The sequence below is a fragment of the Siphateles boraxobius genome, unplaced genomic scaffold, assembly GCF_051911475.1.
Source record: "Siphateles boraxobius isolate OS27281-9 unplaced genomic scaffold, OSU_SipBor_1 1, whole genome shotgun sequence".
Taxonomy (NCBI): domain Eukaryota; kingdom Metazoa; phylum Chordata; class Actinopteri; order Cypriniformes; family Leuciscidae; genus Siphateles; species Siphateles boraxobius.
This window is the reverse complement of record NW_027508699.1, coordinates 13,307,386-13,315,274: the sequence shown is the minus strand read 5'-3', so window position 1 is coordinate 13,315,274 and position 7,889 is coordinate 13,307,386.

Below are 7,889 nucleotides of genomic sequence, written 5' to 3'. Positions count from 1 at the left end.
CACATTGCTCTTTGTATTGTTGTAAAATACATTCATGAAAAACAAGATAAATCAGAAAGATCAATTATTATATACAGGTCCTTCTAAAAAAATTTGCATATTGTGATAAAGTTAATTATTTTCCATAATGTAATGATAAAAATTAAACTTTCATATATTTTAGATTCATTGCACACCAACTGAAATATTTCAGGTCTTTTATTGTTTTAATACTGATGATTTTGGCATACAGCTCATGAAAACCCAAAATTCCTGTCTCAAAAAATTAGCATATCATGAAAAGGGTCTCTAAACAAGCTATTAACCTAATCATCTGAATCAACTAATTAATTATAAACACCTGCAAAAGATTCCTGAGGCTTTTAAAAACTCCCAGCCTGTTTCATTACTCAAAACCGCAATCATGGGTAAGACTGCCGACCTGACTGCTGTCCAGAAGGCCATCATTGACACCCTCAAGCAAGAGGGTAAGACACAGAAAGAAATTTCTGAACAAATAGGCTGTTCCCAGAGTGCTGTATCAAGGCACCTCAGTGGGAAGTCTGTGGGAAGGAAAAAGTGTGGCAAAAAACGCTGCACAACGAGAAGAGGTGACCGGACCCTGAGGAAGATTGTGGAGAAGGACCGATTCCAGACCTTGGGGGACCTGCGGAAGCAGTGGACTGAGTCTGGAGTAGAAACATCCAGAGCCACTGTGCACAGGCGTGTGCAGGAAATGGGCTACAGGTGCCGCATTCCCCAGGTCAAGCCACTTTTGAACCAGAAACAGCGGCATGTCATTCGGAAATCAAGGTGCCAGAGTCTGGAGGAAGACTGGGGAGAAGGAAATGCCAAAATGCCTGAAGTCCAGTGTCAAGTACCCACAGTCAGTGATGGTCTGGGGTGCCATGTCAGCTGCTGGTGTTGGTCCACTGTGTTTTATCAAGGGCAGGGTCAATGCAGCTAGCTATCAGGAGATTTTGGAGCACTTCATGCTTCCATCTGCTGAAAAGCTTTATGGAGATGAAGATTTCATTTTTCAGCACGACCTGGCACCTGCTCACAGTGCCAAAACCACTGGTAAATGGTTTACTGACCATGGTATTACTGTGCTCAATTGGCCTGCCAACTCTCCTGACCTGAACCCCATAGAGAATCTGTGGGATATTGAGAAGAGAAAGTTGAGAGACGCAAGACCCAACACTCTGGATGAGCTTAAGGCCGCTATCGAAGCATCCTGGGCCTCCATAACACCTCAGCAGTGCCACAGGCTGATTGCTCATGCCACGCCGCATTGAAGCAGTCATTTCTGCAAAAGGATTCCCGACCAAGTATTGACTATTGAGTGCATAACTGAACATAATTATTTGAAGGTTGACTTTTTTTTTTGTATTAAAAACACTTCTTTTATTGGTCGGATGAAATATGCTAATTTTTTGAGACAGGAATTTTGGGTTTTCATGAGCTGTAAGCCAAAATCATCAGTATTAAAACAATAAAACACCTGAAATATTTCAGTTGGTGTGCAATGAATCTAAAATATATGAAAGTTTAATGTTTATCATTACATTATGGAAAATAATGAACTTTATCACAATATGCTAATTTTTTTAGAAGGACCTGTATATAGTCTACTATAAAATGAAGACATTTTTAAATGTATAGCACAGCTGTTTAACGAGCCAGCAACACATGATAGATAGGATAGGACAGAACAGAACAAAAAAGGCTATTAATAATCTTTCATTGCGCAAAAGTATTATGATATAATTATGAAAGACTCACACAGTGCGGCACAAAGCGCGTATGCGCATCCCGAGCGCAGAATGATGCGCTTGAAGCAACAAGGAGTCACAGCGCGCAGAAAAGTTCAAAGCACAAGGGAAAGTGTATTATACGAGGGAAAGTGTATTATATATCGATGCATAGTGTATTATACAGTATTTATCTATGCAATAGTTTATTGAGTCTTTTCTTTTAACAGTTTTAAATTTCAGTTACTGTGCGCGTGAAGAACAATTATAGTGCTCTGAAGGAGATAAATGCTCATAAATGGAGAATGACTGACAGCCGCAGCGGAGGGAAACGTTTACGTGATCTTGAATAATCTCACATTAATATACTATAGTATGGCTTCATATAGTATATAGTATACCTTCCCCCTCTAATGTCCAGCTACTAGAAGCCACAAACAACAATGACAGTCAAGCCCTAAAGCTGTAAGTTAACCGATGGCTCTTTCAGGCTCTCTCTCTCTCTCTCTCTCTCTCTGCTCTGGTGCAGTAACTTTGATCTGCTTGAACACATTTTAATCGTCTTTAATACATGATTCCGAAGGATAGATTAAAAGACCCGACCATTTTTTAAAATAAATACAAATTTATAATATAATAATTATAATAATTATCAATAAATTAAATTTTTTGAGATCCGGGGCTATAAAAAAACATCCGGGGCTGATGCCCCGAATGCCCATGTCTAACGACGCGCCTGTCGTGAACTTAAATTGCGCGTGCTCGCCGAGTCTACGAGTCCGTAGGCCGTCCCATTTAGCATTTTAACGCTCTGAAGTGTACTCAGCAGCAGCGCCCCCTTTGTACCCTTGAAGCGGTCTTCCGCGAAGCCCGAATAGATGCAGGCTCTACGCACTTTAACTACCCAGGAATCCTTGCGAAATGCCAATCAGAAAACGGATGCGAGGAGATTTCGCTCACGGACTGTTAACATGGCTTTATGATATAGGCGTACATTTTACCAGTTGTTACTTACTGTTTATACAAACATTATCGACCAGTGGTTGATATCTCAAACATAATAATAGCGTGTTAAATAATACGATCGCATTATGATTCATTACATAAATAGAACCGAATGTCATGGCTTTACTGAGTAATATAAACGTAGTATGAATATTGAAACCTAAACATTTTTCTTAAACTCATTTACATTTTAATTTTGTGTTAAAATTTAACATTATGTATTATTATGTACAACTGTATTGATCATTTACATAACCATGAAATCTATTCTAATGCCCAGGTGGCATATACAATTATAGAACTGTAAAAGCAGGCTGTGTAGTTCACATGGACATATTTTGGGAAATTTGGGAAAATAAAATAAATCCTGTTCTCGATGCTAAAGACTGTAATTTTTTTTAATGATATTTGTGATATTTTTCTAATAAAGGGACTGATGAGATGGCCTTTAAGTTTATTCAGCTTCGACGTCTGAGCTGAGACATTCTTCCTGTTTCCGGCGTGACGATCGAGTCTGTCCCAAAAATACCTCTCAATGCGCCCTCGCGCTAAGGGTAGGTCTGCACTACATGACGTCACCGAAGTGTGGACTCTGAGGAAGTCCACAAGTCCGCATTGTGCCATTTGGGACAGGGCCTTTGTGTGTGTGTGTGTGTGTGTGTGTGTGTGTGTGTGTGTGTGTGTGTGTGTGTGTGTGTGTGTGTGTGTGTGTGTGTGTGTATGTGTGTGTGTGTGTGTGCGTGCGTGCGTGCGTGCGTGCGTGTGTGTGTGCGTGTGTGTGGCCCTGTCCCAAATGGCGCACTTCATGCGGAAGTGTGTGTGTGTGTGTGTGTGTGTGTGTTATTCTATTCCGGTGGGGACTTCAAACTGAATGCACACAGGCTCATGCCCAGCAAGCAATCGCTGTCATTTCATAGCTTGGTTGTGTTGTTTGAATTAAATGCTATAACAAAAAGCATTGCAATTTGTAGGCTACTGTTACTGTTTAGAGTTATATTTTCTGATAATCATTTACAAAATTTAATTATCCAGTGTAGCATCGACAAGACCTATCTTATAAATAAATCTCTTATAAAATAAATCTTGACCATATAGTGGCTTTTGTTATCATTATCTTTATTATAAACTGGGGGGAAAAAATGTGGTAGATAAATCAGTGAATATGGAAACTACCAGCTTCTTGTACTCCTATCATAATACGCCAAGTTTTATTTATTTATATATATATATATATATATATATATATATATATATATATATATATATATATATAGGCTACATACACACACACACACACTTTCTCAATTCCTTGTGATTTTTTTCATCACAACTGTGCTGAATGACTAATGTAAATGTATTGGCAAAATAATAATTAATTTGAGAATTTTAATAGGATGTTTGATTAGGTAATTAAGTAACTTGATACTTATTGTTTGCTAGCATTTATATATAACATATAGCATTAGCATCATTGAACTTCTTTCTCAGTCATGGCACACTGTGTGAACTGTTGAAGAGCTGTAGAAGTTCGGCCACAAGGAGGCAGCGTTACTTTTTGTTTTGACTCGAAACAAAATGCGTTTAAATCATGTTGTTCACACCTGGTTCACACCCCTGGTTCTGGCTTTACTGTATTTCTAAAATGGATAACATGCTAAATATGGATAAATGCTTTTGAATGGACTTTTCCACATTAGAGATGATACAGCCTTTTATTTAATGGAAATTATTTCCCTTGATATATTTTAAGGCCAGTAGAGCAAATTGATTGGTACAAAAACAAAACCAGCAGTACTTGCAGAGTGGAGAACATCTCAGTTACAAATGTAACCCTCGTTCCCTGAAGGACGGAACGGGAGACGTTATGTTGACGTGACGACGTAATTGGGATCACTCCAGGGAGCCCTTTCATCTTCGAGTGTCTACAGAACAAGCCAATGAACGGTGGCGTGCATGAATCGCGTCGTGTGCCCCGCCCCGCAGCGCGGGTATAAACAGGAAGTGGTCGCACACACCTTTGTTTTTTCGCTGAGGAGCCGAGATTGTGACAGCCTTGCAGCAATGGTCAGCAGCCGTGGCGACGGCACGTAACATCTCCCGTTCCCTCCTTCAGGGAATGAGGGTTACATTTGTAACAGAGACGTTCCCTATCAGTCGCTCACGTTCGACGTTACAGGACACGCAGGTCCAAGATTGGTCGTAACCCACCGCCTTTCTTGGGTTCAATGAAGTACAGGCTGTAGAAGTTGGTCTACATATCGGCTGGAGGGGACCGGCTTGATCACGTCCTTCGCCAGTAGGACTGCAATCTCTGCCCTGAGCACAGGGGCATTGTTTGCCAGAACACAGGTGAACTGAATGGGCTGGGGGGCGCCGGATGAACTGAATCGCATAGCCGAGTCTGATGGTACGGATGAGGCAGCGAGACGGGCTTGGAAGCACTAGCCAGGCACGCAGACACCGTGCAAACGGGACCAACGGTACGACAGATGTACCCGGGGTGGGGCAGCGCGGCGGAATGCAGGGACCCGACTCGGACGGCATAGCGGGGGTTTGAGAGTGTGGTGCAACACGTACCTGCTTCCGTAGAGGGGTAGAGTGAGTGTGCGGAGGCCTCTTGAGTGCATCCGGAACACAGCCACTGCTGCTCGCTGGCGATAGAAGAGGGGTCTGAGGGTGACAAGGCATAGCGTCGTACACCACCAAGCACGCCCTCTTGGGACCCAGAGGTTTCAGAAACTGCTCTTTTGTTCAGAAACTGCTCTTTGGGGGCCAGTGGCAGAACAGAAAGAAAAGGAAACAAAAGATTCCTTGCAGCCTTCCACCGGGGAAAGGAGAGGCACATTCACCATCTCCTAAAGAGCAGTCTGATCCACCTCCGGGTCGCCTGCCCCAGGAGGTCGACCTCGGCGACGAGGGGACAGAGGGTCTGTAGCCGGCGGACAGTTGGGAGCAGCAGCGGTCCGCCGGAGCAGGATGTGTCGGATGGCCTCTGTCTGCTTTTGGGCGGCTGAGAACTGTTGGGCAAAGCTCTCGAACGCATTGCCGAATAACCCAACCTGGTGAAAGAGGGGCATCCAGGGAACAATTTTTATCGTCGGCATATAAACTTACATCGACGTAAAATCAAACGTGAGCGACTGATAGGGTAAATGGAAGCTTTAGCGTAAGTTTTGCCAGGAAGACTTAATTGTTACGTTACTTATTTTCTCATCTAACCAATCGTGTTCTAATACTCATAGTATTAAAAGATCGCTTCTTACACATGTCTAAGTTTGCAGATGCTGACGCCAACATTCACCTCCATCCTTCCCACCACCACCAGGATGGTCCCTTCCCATACCTCCCAGGGGGTCGGCTGCGCCCCTGCCTTCGTCTTTAGGCAGGAAATGCAGAATCCGTTACCCTTGGATTGCGAGTCACGGAAGGGGCCTACGCTAAAAACTTTATATCACAATACTTGCTTGCTGAGCTGTTAATAAATGTATGCTTTGTTACGTAATTTTGCCTCCCGAGTCCTTCTGGTAGAACTATAATAATCAATATATGAAGCTGGAAGAAATCTATTTTGGGACACACCCTTATCAGGGCTAAAAAAAATAATAATTGCAAATGGAGTAAACTCATTTAAATACAAAAAACAAGATTAAACTTGCAATCAACCAATCAGAAAGATTTTTGCACTATAGGCCTATTACATATTCATTATATTGTTACTTAACTCGTTGTCTTCATTATTTAATATTCTGTATGTTTGAATAAATCTGCAATGAAAAAAGTTAATAAGTTTTGAATGTTTATATTTCAACAACAAATTTGCAATTTGCAAAGCAACATAATTAAATCATATATCATATATAATTTAGTTAAAAAATAATTTCACTGCATCAATAATATTTTAGACATATGTAACTAATATATATATATATACACACACACAGGGTGTTTCAAAAAGATGGACCCAATGTCAAACAAATATATTTCAAAATGGCAACATTAGGCTGTTCATTGAAAGTCTATGCCCCGCTCTTTCAAGTGGTGAGTTTAATTCAGGGGCGGTTCATGGTTGAAGAGAAATAACGATTAAAAACATCATCACATAAGCGTATGATGAGGATCATGAGGCCAACCAGTAAAATCAGAACACAATGTGTTTATTGCAGGAAGTATTGTATGTACATGCTATCACAAAGAAGCACACAATATATATTTACAGTAGAAATGTTCCAGGATGGATCACTATTGAACATAACAACTGCATAATACTGAAGTTATGAATATATCTTTGCTTTGAGATATTCAATAGACTCACAACACTCCTGCTGATTAGGAATTTCATGTGCAGTAAAAAGACAGACCTGTCATGCAAGAGACAAAGTGACTTTGTAAACACTGATGCAACAATCACCAATAGGATGACATCACTTAATAGTTGATACTGATACAAATCACAACAGAACAGAAGAAGGTTTCAGTAAAATGGAAAAACAATTCTGTACCGACAACAGTGCAACAGATAGGTGTGCCCATGCAATGATCAAACAAATGCTTTGAACTGTAGTTCACCGTTAATATTCAACATAGATTTTAAAAGTAGCTTGGTTTTACTTGCATTCATGCTGTTTAGTGAAGAAAATGCTTTACAGAGAATGATGAAACAACTGATTTAAATCACAAACTGCTGGTGTACAGTTGTCTGGTCTTTACCATTCATTGGGTATATTTGATCAAATAAAATATTGTTTAAAACATTGTAGGCCATTTTTAAAAGACAGATCTTATAATTGTCCATCACTCTCACTTCAAGTGGGCACTAGGTGAATATTGTTATTCATAAAAGTTGTAAATAAATGTTTTGTATATTTTAGTAATTTACAATTAATTTTAAAACATAGGGAAGAATGGGGTAAGACGAGCCAGTTTTCATGTCAGGACACTTAATATTAATTGATATCATGAGAGAATTTTTAACATGGGGCCATTAAAAGATGATCTCTTACAAGCTCAACTTGCCTTAAAGCAATTTTTCCCCACAAAGTACTAAGTATTTCAATGTTAATATTTAGCCAATTTATTGATATACATCAACCAAGTCCACAACATGTATGATATGCAGCAGAGACTGGGGTTAGTCGCCACATGGGAACATTG